The sequence below is a fragment of the Monodon monoceros genome, unplaced genomic scaffold, assembly GCF_005190385.1.
Source record: "Monodon monoceros isolate NGI ecotype Baffin Bay Population unplaced genomic scaffold, NGI_Narwhal_1 Super_Scaffold_8, whole genome shotgun sequence".
NCBI lineage: Eukaryota > Metazoa > Chordata > Mammalia > Artiodactyla > Monodontidae > Monodon > Monodon monoceros.
The window spans coordinates 27,533,240-27,549,375 of NW_021703785.1; positions in this window are offsets into that span (position 1 = coordinate 27,533,240).

Genomic DNA, 16,136 nt, shown 5'->3' on the forward strand with positions numbered 1-16,136 from the left:
AAAAAAAAAAAAAGAGTCATATACCACCATGTTCATTGCAGCTCTATTTACAATAGCCAGGGCATGGAAGGAACCTAAGTGTCCATAGACAGATGAATGGATAAAGAAGATGTGGCACATATATACAATAAAAAGAAATGAAATTGAACTGTTTGTAGTGAGGTGGATGGACTTAGAGTCTGTCATACAGAATGAACTAAGTCAGAAAGAGAAAAACAAATACCGTATGCTAACACATATATATGGAAACTAAAAAAAGAAAAAAAAATGGTTATGAAGAACCTAGGGGCAGGACAGGAATAAAGACACAGACATAGAGAATGGACTTGATGACATGGAGAATGGGACAGGTAAGCTGCGACAAAGTGAGAGAGTGGCATGGACATATATAGACTACCAAATGTAAAATAGATAGCTGGTGGGAAGCAGCCACATAGCACAGGGATATCAGCTCAGTGCTTTGTGACCACCTAGAGGGGTGGGATAGGGAGGGTGGGAGGGAGACACAAGAGGGAGGAGATATGGGGATATATGTATATGTATAGCTGATTCACTTTGTTATAAAGCAGAAACTAACACACCATTGTAAAACAATTATACTCCGATAAAGATGTTAAAAAAAAAGATCCACATATAAGTCGACCCATGCAGTTCAAAAAAAAACCAAGACAAAAACAAAAAGACACATGCACCCCAATGTTCATTGCAGCACTATTTACAATAGCCAGGTCATGGAAACAACCTAAATGCCCATTGACAGACGAATTGATAAAGAAGATGTGGTACATATATACAATGGAATATTACTCAGCCATAAAAAGGAACGAAATTGGGTCATTTGTAGAGGCGTGGATGGATCTAGAGACTGTCATACAGAGTGAAGTAAGTCAGAAAGTGAAAAACAAATATTGTATATTAACGCATATATATGGAACCTAGAAAAATGGTACAGATGAACTGGTTTCCAGGGCAGAAATAGAGACAGAGATGTAGAGAACAAACATATGGACACCAAGGGGGGAAAGTGGCGGGGGTGGTGGTGGTGGTGGGATGAATTGGGAGATTGGGATTGACATGTATACACTAATATGTATAAAATAGATAACTAATAAGAACCTGCTGTATAAAAAAAATAAATAAAATTCAAAACAAACAAACAGTAATGTCAGTAGTTATATTGCCTTTTGCTTAAACTCAGCCACTACTTGAATTCCACTACTTTTTCGTTGTCATTTCAACAGTCAATTGAATAAATGTTTACTGAGAGCCTGCACTTACAAGGCAATTTCACTAGTTATAGATGGAAGTTTCTTACCTGTACTTAAGTATTCTTAAGTGTTTTGGATCCCAAAAAGGAGAAACTTAAGCCATTTTCTTGAATTATTCAAAGTTGTTCTGACTTAGCTAGATCTGAATTAGCAGGTTTATTAGTTTCTTCATTTCCAATCTTTATTTAAAATGTATCTATGCACCATGAATAAAATTAACTTATTTTATAGCATTAGTTCCAAAAAATAATAAAAATGCAACTGGATTTTGAAGTAAGCTGAATAAAATTTATCATGACCATTGTTGAATATTAGTATGACAAATGATATATAAATAAGGGGAAATAAGTGGAGCTATAGATAGGGGCAGGGCTGGTTTCCTGTTGATTGTTGGGTGATGGGTACATTTGGGGCTTATTTTAATATTCTATCTATTTTTGTATAGGTGTGAAATTCTCCACAATATGAAGTTTAAAAAATACTACACATTGGAAAGGGTTACCATATATTTTTTACTTAATGCCAGTTTAAAAGAAAGTCAGAAACAATTTTTTTTTCTTTGAATTGATTCTTAAATTCGTCCTCTCCTCTTCATTTTCCTTGTCCCAGCTGCCCTAGTTCAGACATTCATTACCTGGTCCCTGGATTCCTGCAATCAACTCCTACCTAATACCTCTTACCTCGACATCTCCCCAAATTCATCCCTCTTACCATCGTCATGCTATTCTTTATGCCATTCCAACATCCATAAACTATTCAATGCCATTCTGTATGTAAATCCCTCTGTCTTATTTTTAAATGTTTCCTACCCTTTGGCTCAAAATCTTTATTTCACTTCTGTCTAATCTACTAGATTCTAGAAAATCCAGTCTCTTCATTCATCTAAAGATGCCATGTTCATTCTTGTTGTATATGGACAATACTTCTCTTCTCCATGTAGTCCGATTCTACAAATCTTTTAAAGATTGATTCATTTCCCTAAATAATTGTTTTATTTTGGGACCTTGAAATAAATAGATTTTGAAGGATACATAACTTTCATAATCTGAAAAAATACACATGTATCTTAAAATACATCTGATCTTTAAAAATACATATATAATATACATGTTTTTCATCTTAATAAGCCTATGGTATTTACTTAATTGGACCAACTTGATAGTGTCAATTACAAAGGCAGTGATCGTTTGAATATTCACAGTGAAAGTATCTAATAGAATTCTTTGCTTCCTCCAAATCTAAACCAAATTTGATAAATTCTATCATTTTAAGGTATTACTTAGAGGTAATGTTTTACCTTTCAGTTGGTTCAAAGTATCGCTGAAGATAAACAGCCAAATGATAAAGATGATGAAAAATATACGATGGATGTTCTTTGTTTTTCTTACAGTTTGGAATCCAGTGCCCTTTTGAGATGCCTTTGCCTGCTGTGCACTAAGGCTGCCTGGAAACTGGTGAGCCAGCTGACTCCCTAAGCATTTCCTCTGGGGCCATTGTCCCCCATACAATGATTTCCATAAAGCCCTGTTTGGGTTAACCTCAAAGGAATGCTGTTTGCCTGGGGCCAAGACCTCTACAGAACATCCTTGAAAATCAGCAGTGCAGCAGGGGGTACAATATCAATCTACAGAGCAATACAAGGGCCTCTTGAGAGGATAAAAACATCTTAGGTCCAAGGCATCATGAGATTAGGGGTAAAATTGGATTTCTACTTTTAAAAAATGCAATCATATTATCTAATAGAGGGTCTCTGTTCTCATTTAAAAATTTTACTTTGCCCAGAATATTTCTACTCTAAAACACTGAATATTATAGTACTTTAATTTCTATCAGGTTAAATTAGATTTTTGCAGACGGACCTTACCACTCTTTTTGGTTTTCTTGAGGTCTCAGCTACTCAAATAAACAAATATCTAGCAAAATTTGTGGACAGCCTTCCCATTGATGTGTGAGAAGTCCGCTTTGAAAACCTCTATGTAGTCCTGGAGTGACTTCTACATGTAATTTAATGACCCCACATTTCTTAGCCCCCCATTTGTTTGTAAACTCTTCCTTTAGCACCCTTGACACTACTCTCCTTGTTCTCCTACCTCTTCAACTTCACAGTCCTTTCTCAGTCCACCTATTCATGTTGATTTTTTAAAAAATATAGTCTTGACACATGCACAACAAACTGTCTCTCTGCTCACTTTTAATTACTTTTCTACATCTTCCAGTCACCAGCACCTCATTTTCTCCCAACAAGCTCTCTCCTGGTTTCAATCCCTGCAGTGTTCTGTCTGGTCACGTCTGAGATACTCTCTCAGCCTCAACTCCTTTCTCAAAAAAACAACTCTTTCTTGACTGCTGGTGAAAATGCAAAATGATACAGCCTCTTCAAAGACAGTTTGGCATGAAAATCAACAGGTCAGATCTTGTCAACTTCCTTTCTCACTACCTATAAACGTATTGGCATCTGTTCCCACTCCACCCCCTTATTCCTTCCATCTACATGAAAGAGGGGCCCTTCCTTCTGTCCAAGGTCAGCCTCTGTATCGTACTTTAGGTCCCATCCTCTTTGTCTCCAGTGGCCCTACCCCATCACTCATACTTATTCTTCTAGTATGTCCTTAGTCTCTCCCTCTCTCAACTGGTTTCCCCTCTTAGCATAAACATGTTCAGATTGTTTCCCATCTTAAAGGAAAAAATCTTGTCCTTGACCCCATCACTCTTCCACTGATTGGCAAGCTATAAGCATCATTTGGCTGTAGTGGTCAGGACATTCTAATTGCAAGTGAAAGAAAACTCAAACTGAACTGGCTTAGACAAAAAGGGGAATTTACTTACTCCCATAACACAAGAAAGTGATGAAACACCAAAGTCTGAGAAGAGCAGAGATTTGGCCAAGACTCAGGAATAATCAGAGACTCATTTGTTGCCTGGATTCTCTACCTTGGCCCTACATCTCTCTGCATTTGGCTTCATTTTCTCTTAATACAGTTGCACTTTCTTCACATTTTAGGACCTCGGGTCCCTGAATTTTACCATACACAGCTTCTATCGTCAGGGAGGGTCTAACCTCTATTGTCTGAATCTCACATTAAAATCCCTAGAAAAGGCACCAGTTGACTTAGTTGGGCCCCAGGACTCAACATGGACAAATCACCGTGGCAAGGGTAATGTCCAGGCAGTCAAGAGCCTGCCTCTAGGTCAATCAGCTGAGGTCAGGGGAGAGGTCATATGCTACTGTGGCAGCCCTATGGTAGCCATGTGAAAGGTGGCAATTCCAAGTAGGATAAGAGAAATGCCAGCAGACAGTATCACAGATATCCACCAGAGGAACCTGCCCTGAAATATAACCTTCCTTCCCACTCCACTGAAACACTTCTGATGAAACAACATTACCTCTACATTACTAGTTACAATGGAAAACTTTTCTTCCCTTAACATATAGCAGCTATCATTTACCATTTATCACTGTTGACGGCCCCTCCCCCTTCCTGAAAGTCACTCATCCCTGATTTATGTGAAACCCTCAGGTCTCAGGAACCTCAACTCTGGCAATTCCTCCACTCTGTATATTATAGACTTCCTTTCCTCTGCTTGTTCCTCTTTCCCCAATAGTCCCTGGGACATATAAGCCCTTTGGTTTATTGTAATAGCTTCATATGGTTTGCTCTGGTTGGATACTTATCTCCCTTAATTTATCTTAATCACTACTAATAGGGTGAATACTATAGAAATTGGGTCCAAATCTATGTACTCAGAGAGTGGTTCTCTATAGTTTTTCACACAGTACTCAAATTTCTGAGTTCAGCACACTTCATGGTCTGGACCCCGCTCACTGTCTCTTTCCCCCTTTTATTCCTGCCCTTTTTATCGTCACTGACTGCAGTTTTTACACCTCTCTCTTCTCTGGGAAAAGAAACTCTCTGCTTCTGCTTCTTTTTTTAAGATTTTCTTCTAACTCCCAGTTTTCCTTCAAAATTTAGTTCAACAGGAATGGGTTATTCAACATATGATTTTTGGGGGGAAGACTATATTTGAGGCTGAAAATTAAGTTACATCTTTACCTTTTAAAAATCACTACAATCAATCCCAGATGCACCTAGAAATATTTTAAAATTTTGAAAACAAAGGCAAATGAGAAAATTAAGAGTTTGCTAGTGAATAGTTACATTTATAAATGTAAAGTTATATAAAGATTAATTATGTATAAAATTGATTTTTAAAATTTAAAAAGACAATATTTAAAGATTTAATCGAGTAGTAGTTTAGATTTTTGTTAGTTCAAACAAAAATATTAAATGACAAACTAGAGAAATATATAAAACAGATCTTCTCTCATTATTCATAATATATAAATAGATTTTGAAAATTAAAGCACTATGACCTAGGAGAAAAAAACTTTCAAAAGTCATAAATGAACATAGATATTTTTATTTTGAAAATGAAAATAAATAGACCAAAAATTTTGTTCTGTACTCATTTTTCCATAATTATATTTTACTGATAAAAATATAAATGTAAACTATGCATAAAATTGTTCTGACTGCAGTATTAAAAAATGGTGAAAAATTGGAAAAAAACAATGCCCAAGAAGAGGGACTAAGTCTTCTCAAAAAGGTTTCCATCACATGCTGGAGTAGGTTCTAACTTCTCAGCGTGGCTGAAAAAGTACTTCCACTTGCATTAATTTTATCTCACCAACTATTTAGCTGTGGTTTTCTTTGTAGTAAGATGTACAGATGTGACTGCTACAAGTCCTAAGTTTAAGTGAAAAAAACAGAGTATCAATATCCTTATAGTGAAGATATCAAGTTCATGTAGACAGGGGCACAACAGCTACTCTAAACCTTCATTTCAATCTGCATCGTTAGACAGTCTTGATAAGCTCCCACTTTAGTGAGAAAATAGAAGCCATCAGGTGTGAACTCCATCAGATTAGCTCATTATTTATCATCCATTTGATAAGCTCCTTAAAAACCACTATATGAAGGCATGGAGAATTGCAGAAGCAGGTTTTGAGCACCTTACCATGTACAAAGGACTGCCCTGTGCAATGATCCCCAAGCTCCAGGAAGAACATGGACTTCAGGAGCTGTCTGGGTGTGCAAAGCCAAGTTCAATCCTATTTTTAGAGGAGAGACTTGAAGCCAAATTTCTTTGACTCCCAAAACCCAAGTATGTTATTCCCACAACACCGTTGACTCTAGCTTTAAAAATTCTATTTGAAACCAAAAGAAATCTAGTTCGATCAAAGGCAAATCTCTCTTCTGCTTTTCTCAAAGATTTTTGTCTAGCACATCAGAGGCTTTTGGGAGAATTAGACTAGTTGATCACTGAAAGCAAAATTGAATGTGTCTTGCAAGACACTATTAAGTAGTCTTGTTAAGGTTTAGATATTTTTGGACAAAAGCATTTATGTATTCTCTCACAACCAGTACCCATTCCTTTCTAATGGCTATTAAGAAAGTTAAAATTCACCAGATGTATTTGACAGAGATATGTTTAAAAAGTTTTCTGGAACTGAAAATGAATTTAATTGACCTTAAAATTTTTGAGGTGGTCATCCAATAGGAAATACAATAATTAAATTAAATTAAATCCATCCCTATTCTTAGATGAATGCAAAGGCTGTATAAAATCTATGAAGTTATCATCAGTGTTATTATTACTATACATGTGGTTATTATAATAAAAGCCTCAAATAAATCCCCAGTTTAAATACACATTCTTTACACACATTACACATATTTGTTACACTCAGAGTTGTAAGCAATGTTGAAATTTTAATAAAATTTTTTTTTTAATTTAGAAAAGCTTATTTAGTTATGTTAAGGCTTTTAAAGAATGGTCTTAGATTGTATTCTCCATCCTGTAACCACATAGGACTTGTTTAAACATTTGCTCAAGTAAATGCTCGCTTTAAAGAACCATTTCTCACCCTTGCAAATGTGGAGCTAAATCATTTGTATAAACTTGAAACTGCCTAGTGTGATTTTTATGGAAATAACAATGGCAGTTCAACAATGGAGCGGAGGGTGGAGGTGCCGGCGGTTATAAATACATCACTAATAACGTCAGTGTGTTTCCCTTGTCTTCCCCACAGCTATCTCTGGGGAAATAAAAACTCTGCTCCATGCTCACTTGAATTCCTGTCATTGTACTCTACACATCGGTCTCTCTGGTCTCAGGCTTATGACCTGTGGCTGAGGTTATCACTTTGTGTGTCACACACAGCCCCTGACATAGAATTGAAATCAGTGGAGAAGGGATTTTTTTTTTCTTCTTCTATAGGAGAGGCAAATGATTCATGAGCTCAGCAATAAATCAGAGTGAACCAAAACAACTGAACGGTAGGACAAATCTTAGCTGGAAAAACTGGAGGTTTCCAGAGGAAACGATATTAAATATAAACCCTTTCCTATGTGTTGATAACTATATTTACTTCAAGTTCCTAAACCATTGAAAGTGATGACACATCTAGCTTTACACCATGCCAAGTGGATCATTTCCTTCCTTCTCCCCTCTGCACCACACCCTCTCTCTGCCTAACATTTAAGAAAAAAGCTGAGGACAGCAAACTCTTCAAGATGATACCCTTGAACTTTAGTCTGACTTATCCTGGGAGATTTTTGCCCTTTTCTTTAGATAACACCTGTTCTACAGAGAAGCAGGTGTGCAATTTCTCTGCAGGGCTTCTGAGTTTGGTTTCTCTGATGTTTCTGCATGGATATAATAGCTCAGATACTTGTGGCTTTTAAGAGAGTCTTATTTTGTAATTATTAGTGCTTCAGACCTGAGTCAGGATTTGTGGAACGGTAAATCTCAGGAGATGACTAATGGTATAAGTCGTGGTAAAGCATGACTCTCTTTCTCAGATCGTTCCAACAGCTGTGTCATATCTGAGTCTGTTTCTGATGCCTGCTTTGTCTCCTCAGATAGTGTTTTTTCTTGGCTTTTTGCATGACTCGTAGTAGTTTGTTGAAAGCTGGACATAATGTACCAGATAATAAGAAGTGAGTGAAAAAGGCCGTTAATGTGAGGTTTTCTATTGATCTGCTTTAGAAGTTGGGCTGTGTTTAATATTTGCTGGAGCTGTGGGTTCCAGAGACTTCAAATTCCTGTAGCATCCTTGATTTTTTTCTCCTCTATTGACTTAGTATTTCCTAAGTACTCTTCTTTAGAGAGTCTGAGCTTTGCAGCTTTCAGCTATAACCCACTGTTGGCATATGGGAGCCCAGTTTATGTGGCTTCTGTTCCAGGAAACAGGTATTGGCTGCTTCCTCTCTGCATTTGCCTGTCTCTCCAGATTTTGGTGTGATAGTTTGCCCTGTGATTTCAGTTCTCTGAAATTAGGCAAGAAAAGGTGTTGGTTTTCAATTTGTTAGGCTTTTTCTTGCTTTAAGGAAGGCTTCTAAGCTCTTTACAAATGTTCGAGCTGAAGACAGGAGTCCACATTTCTGTCTTAGGAATCAGCAAGTAGGTGTATTTGTTTAATTTGTTTAATCAAAAAGAGCCCAAATGATTGTCCCAAGATCTTCCTGGGGTTTTTCCGTTTTTCTTTTGTTTTTAGCAACATCACAAGGATCCATATATATTTTTAAAGCTAAAAATTAAGTCAGTTATACAAAACACTAAACGCACACACACATCAATAAAGCCATCAATCCCTGAGATCCAAGATATCAACACAAGACAGTACTACCACAGCCCCCAGCTCTAATCCAGCAGGCTTCTAAGACAAAGGGCATTGAGTTCGCAGTAACCCTAAGGCATTCACTCAGTCGTTCAATAGCTGCGACTTCTCCAAGACCTCACACTTGGAAATTTTCCTTCCACATCTCAACCTTCAGTTTACCAACTCCACTTATTTACCCAAGGCAGCTATAGCAAAAGTGGTTTATTCCTGGCTTTTTAAATCCAATCCCACAGCCTAGTAGTTCGGCCAAATTCATCCTAGCTTCTGGGATTGGCTCCCACCCAACTTGCAAGCACCAATCCTCTAAGATCTAGCTTAAGTGGATGACTTGCTGTTCACTAAAATATGGTTTGGCACCTTTATTCATACTGCTTCCACTGCCTGGGAATACTACTCCTTCCACTGTACCTTTTGAAATTCCGTTCATCTTTTAATTAATGAAAGCAACTTCATTAATCTATCAACTGTATGTGAGTTTCTGTCTTTGAAGAACACAGCCCTTTATTTATACCTCTATTATGCACTTACCATACTCTCTGCCTTCTATCTAAATTTAGGTTCACCTTCTTTATCTCCTCTGGTAAGTGAGCTCTAATTTCTTTTAAAATGTAATTTATATGTGGTTTCTTGTACATTGTAAAAAATTGTCCATCTGATGCATGAAGGGAGGAGATTAAGTTTGTGCTGGGAGCAGTGAGTTCTTAAAGCCCGCTGGATGATATAATCTCAGAGTTGATGGGAATCTCACATGTCCGAGGCAGCATATTAGATGGATGCATTCAGAGAATGGATCCTACTGATAACCAGGCCCCTACTTTAGATTGACTCAATATCCAGGGCCAAGAATTCTTAACACTTTTTGAATAACACTCCCTTTGGAGCATCACAGCTTATGCTGCGGCTCATTAGACATCTTTCGGCCTACTCATACAACCTGGTAAATATTCCAAAAGTTTACTCCCATAAGATTGGTATTTTAGCCTCCAAAAGATCTGGGAGTTTGAAATTGTACAGATGTCACTTTGCAGTCTGTCCTCCTGACTGTTTAAGTGTGAAATGAGACAGATCGTTCCATGAGCTTCACTATTTAGATTCTAAGTGGTCATTTAGCCAGAGTTTGACCGTCTCCAATGTTAGAGCTTCACTTTCTCAGGTTTTCTGAAATTTCCTGTCTCTCTCCCAAACTTGTTTCGATGTAAAAGAAAAGGACTGTATTACGGAAATTTAACAAAGTGCTGGTGGCTGTCTCTTTAGAAAACAATTTTCTTAAAATTTCCTAGAGACTTTCTAGAAAAATCTATTTACTTATTCAAAACTCTCGCATCCTAACTCAGGATAGTGGATATATTTCTGATTGCTGAAGTCAAGAAATAAATAAATAATGAAACATAAAAATCCATGGAGGAGAAACTAAGATAATGAAGGGGAAGTTGAGGCTTCCATAAGGAAAGGTAAAAAATAATTAGAGTTCATAGAATCAGGAATGATAAAGCCTGAAAGGAGGATGAGATAAAAATGTATAGAAGCATAATACTCCCTGAACTAATATTATTCATATAATTAGTGTAAAATAATTTAAGAATAATCAAGTCTGTTAGGAAAAAAAATTGTATAATTAGGAGAACAAATAATGTTTCCTTAAATAACATTAAGTTATTGAATAGAGAAAAAAAAATCATGGCTGAGTGACTAAATTTTAGAACAATAAAACTAGGGACCATCCTTTAAAGTTTGATTAAAATCAAAAGCAGTACTATTTATGAAATACTTAAACTGGTAAAACTACGTCAGTACACCTCCATGAAAAATTAAATAGGCCAAAGAAAAGGAATAGATGAGTTCCATGGATTATAAAGAGAAAAATGAAATCCTTGAGTATGTAAGAAACTTCCATTGTCATGGAAATTACCCGAACAGTAAGACTTCTTTAATGCCATGAGTTTTAACAATAGTCAAGCCTCTACAGAAGATTTAATGTGATGAGATATGTATAATCTAATATGTTCAAGTTTGTCTGTATATTAGAGATAATTTAGGTAAATCACTGTTTCTCAATTACCATATCTACACAGCAAAATATTGCTCTACAGGACAGGGTTTTGTACATTTTCAGGCAGTTAAATCAAAGAAGAGCTTTTGTGAAAGAAAAAGGAGTATTTAACTAGAGTGTAAAACTACAATATGTAGCAGTTGCAGAATTCAGGAACTGATTTCTATTTTAGACTGACTGATGTTGCCTTAAATGGCAGGCAAACCATTTCCAGCAAAAAGAACTTTTACCCTAGCAATAACTATTTAAGCAGATTTTTGCAAAAGCGTAATACTCCCCGAACTAATATTATTCATATAATTAGTGTAAAATAATTTAAGAATAATCAAGTCTGTTAGGAAAAAAATTTGTATAATTAGGAGAACAAATAATGTTTCCTTAAATAACAATGTTTCTGAAAACACCTTGATTCTCAATTTCCTTTTTCCACTGATTTCAATTAATAGATAAAAAACCTTACTGATAGTTTTGTTTTTACCCGCATGTTAGATGTGGGTAAATATAGTCATTACTAAGACTGGGTGCTTTTTTTTTTTTTTGGCTGTACGCGGGCCTCTCACTGTTGCGGCCTCTCCCGTTGTGGAGCACAGGCTCCAGATGCGCAGGCTCAGCGGCCATGGCTCAGGGGCCCAGACGCTCCGCAGCATGTGGGATCTTCCCGGACTGGGGCACGAACCCGTGTCCCCTGCATTGGCAGGCGGACCCTCAACCACTGAGCCACCAGGGAAGCCCTGGGTGCATTATTAATTCTTTGTATAGTGATGTCAATTGGCCTTTATTTGCTGTAAACATTACTGAAAAATTATTCAAATTTTCACCCTTATTAATCAGTGCAATATGATCTAATCAAAGAAAAGGAGAAATATTATGAAAAGCTTGTTTGACTTATCTGAAACATATGTATAACCTAGTGGCTAACGAGTAGGCACTGGACTCAGGTTTCTTGGGGTGTTTTTGTTTGTTTAATTTTTATTGGGGTATAGTTGCTTTGCAATACTGTGTTAGTTTATACTGCACAGCAAAGTGAATCAGCTATAAGGATACATATATGCCCTCTTTTTTGGATTTCTTTCTCATTTAGGTCACCACAGACCATTGAGTAGAGTTCCCTGTGCTATACAGTAGGTTCTCATTAGTAATCTATTTTATACATAGTATCAATAGTATATATATGTTAATTCCAATCTCCCACTTCATCCCACCCCCCCACCCTTGGTATCCATACGTTTGTTCTCTACATCTGTGTCTCTATTTCTGCTCTGTAAATAATATCGTCTATACCAATTTTTTCAGATTCCACATATATGCATTAATAAATGATATTTGTTTTTCTCTTTCTGACTTACTCCACTCTGTATGACAGTCTCTGGGTCCACCCATGTCTCTACAAATGACCCAATTTCGTTCGTTTTTATAGCTGAGTAATATTCCATTGTATATATGTACCACATCTTCTTTATCATTCCTCTGTTGATGGACATTTAGGTTGCTTCCATGTCCTGGCTATTGTAAATAGTGCTGCAGTGAATATTGGGATACATGTGTCTTTTTGAATTATGGTTTTCTCTGGGTATATGCCCAAGAGTGGGATTGCTGGGTCATATGGTAGTTCTATTTTTAGTTTTTTGAGGAATCTCCATACTGTTCTCCATAGTGGCTGTATCAATTTACATTCCCACCAACAATGCATGAGGGTTCCCTTTTCTCCACACCCTCTCCAGTATTTATTATTTGTAGATTTGTACATATGTATAACCTAGTGGCTAATGAGTAGGCACTGGACTCGGGTTTCTTGGGTTTTTGAAACCAGCTTTATCTCTGTCCAGCCTTGGGCAAGTTATTTAACCTCCTTTCCCCTGAAATTTCTCATCTGGAATTAGCCATCTCTCAGAGTTGTTGTGAGGATTAAATGAGATAATACAGAACAACAGAAACAGGTCTTGGTTCATTATAAACACAGTAAACATAAGCTAGTATTATTATAGGCTTTTCCTGTTAATATTACCACACAGTAATGAAGCCCCTTTTACAGTAATCTTAAAATTGTGTCAAATTGTATCATAACATTGACAAAGTCTTTTATTCTTCAGTCTCTTTTCACAGATGTTCATGAAACCACAACTTAATACTTAACTGACCTTATAACTCTATACTCAAAATGGTATTGTACACAATGATGTTGTATTCCCAGCAAGGATTTTTGCTTTATTTGAGCATTAGTTCAGCAAATATTGATTGAGCATTTACCATGTGCCAAATGGATTCCAGGGTGTAAAACAGTTGTCCCTGTCCCTACTGTACATACTTAGAAGGCTTCCAATAACCAACAACTCTTATCCCTTTTTAAAATTTTTAAACCATGATTCTTGTTGTGCACTGAATGTTTGTGCCCCCTCACCCCCAAAATTCATATTGAAGTCCCAACCCTCAGTGTGATGGCATTTGGAGGTGGAGTCTTTGGTAGGTAATTAGGTTCAGATAAAGTCATGAGGGTGAAGCCCCCATGATGGTATTAGTGCCCTTATAAGAAGAGGAGGAGACACCAGATCTCTCCCTCTCTCTCTCTCCTCTCTCCCCCTACCATGTGAGGATTTGGTAAGAAACTAGCCCTCTGCAAGCCAAAAAGAAAGCTCTTCTCTGAACCCAACCATGCTGGCACCCTGATCTCAGACTTCTAGGCTCCGAACTCCGAAAAATAAATGTCTGTGTTTAAGCCACCTGGCCTATGATATTTTGTTATAGCAGCCTGACCTGACTAAGACATTTCTGTTCCAGCTTTCCTAACCCAATTCTGGTAACCTGTGCACCCTCATTTAACCTGCTTAAGAGAAACATCCTCATCTATAAAATAGAAATGAGGTTGCTAGGAGAAAAATGAACTAGCAAATGTGAAAGAATCTTGTGAACATCATGCAAGTATTAGGTATTTGATATAACACTAAAAGAATTTTGACATTATATAAATTAAACATCAACCAATTAAGATAGTGCAATTCAAACAGTTGTGTCTCCTTGTGAACACTGGTCGTTTCTAGATATTTATTTTCCTCAGAGAGAATAGACAAACCCACCATGGCACCTCTCTCTCCTAAGAAGTTTTTCTTCCAGAAATAGTGAGCGTCTATAGAGGCTGAAAACAAACAAAATTTTCTCCAATGGACTTTTCAATTACCATTACACTGTGCCTCGGGGCTGCTTCTTCAATGTCTTCCTTCCCTGGTCTTCTCTGACTACTCTCCTTCCTCTTGAGCCATCCCTTCTCAGTTTTTTTGTGGGCTGGCTTCAGCACTCACTTCCCATAGCCACCCTGGATGAGAGCATCCAAATTAAATGCTGATAAGTCTCAAACATTTATCTGCATCTAAGATGTGAGCTCCAGACTCACACCTCCAATTTTCACCCAGACATCATACCTGGATATCTCCCAGACATCTTAAATTAAACTAGTCCAAACCTGAACTTACCATCTTTTCCCCCAAAATTCCTGGGCTTCATCTCTTAATGAATAATACTAAACCTGCAGCCAAGCCAGAATTACCTCCAGACTCCTCATTCCCTTCAATTCACATACAGAGGCCACATCTTGTGAGTTCTGAGTCATAAATGACTTCCTCAACTTCCATTCATCTCCTCTCCAAGTATTTGAAGCCAAAGTCTCTTCATCTTGCTCAGGGACTGTGATAATTTTAGCCGAACTGCTTTCTGTGCATCCTTACTTACCCCCTCACATACACATATCCAATCCATCCTTTACTTGGCTTGGAATGAGATTTTCTGATACTAATATGCTCATGACACCAACTGTGAGTTCACATGCTCCCCAAGTCTAAAAGGTAAACCATAGTCTTCTTAGGTTGTTGTATTGGAGCCTCCATGATCCTTCAAATCTCACCCTTACTGCCCTGAATGCCCCTCTTCTATTCTCTATTCCAGCCATACTGACATTGAAGCTGCCCAGGTACCTTTGGAAATTTTATATCTCTGAGAATTTTATCAAGAGTCTCCATTTTTCTGAAATTTCCTACCTTTCTTTTCTGCCTGGAACTCAGCTCCATTATGATCGTCCTTATTTAAAAAATTCTTAAACTTCTTTCTGTTAGAATTAACCATTCTCCCTTTTCTGCCTTCTCTCTGATGTTTCACACCTTTATCACATGCCTACCATGAATCTTTTTTATGGCAACAATATCTGATCCCCCTCTGTATGTTCAACCTCTGGTGCCTAGCGTAGTACCCAGAACCTAGAGGTTAATCAATAAGTGTTTGCTTATTCATTGCTGGAGTAAGTTAATGATGAGATAGCTGTAGTAATGGTGAATATCAACATGAAGTGCATTACATAAGAACATGAGTCTGTACACAACTTTAAGTCCAATGTGTTACCGTAATTTAAAAGAATGCCTAACAAAGAGAATCATGTATGTTTGTTGAGTGCTCACATTGTGCAAATCCTTTACCATCATCATCTCATTTAATTTGCACAGCAATTCTTTTTTTTTTTTTTTTTTGCGATACGCGGGCCTCTCACTGTTGCGGCCTCTCCGTTGCGGAGCACAGGCTCCAGACGCGCAGGCTCAGTGGCCATGGCTCAGGGGCCCAGCCGCTCCGCGGCATGTGGGATCCTTCCGGACCGGGGCACGAGCCCGTGTCCCCTGCACCGGCAGGCGGACTCTCAACCACTGCGCCACCAGGGAAGCCCTGCACAGCAATTCTTTAAGATAGACATTTTGGAGCACCTAAAATATACAAAGCATTTTTTCTCATTCATGACTTCATTTAATCCTCCCAACAAAATTGTGAAGAAGGTATTATTTTGACAAATATACAAATGATAACATTAAAGCTCAGAGAAATTAGAAAATTTGCTGAACGTCATAGAAGTTAAAAGTCCCCAATACAGTATTCCATCCTACTTTTCTACCCACCAGAATAAATGTTCCACAAATTAAATTTTGAAGTTTATCTATCCACGATATACACCAGTGTTTTGAAATGGGCACAGGAGCTGCTAGCATCTTAAGCTCACCACAGAAAAAATATTTCCATAAAAGGACATTTGCAGAACATTTAAAACAGCCCTGTCACCAACACTTCTTAAATATATATAATGCCACTCAAGGGAAATTTGCATGTT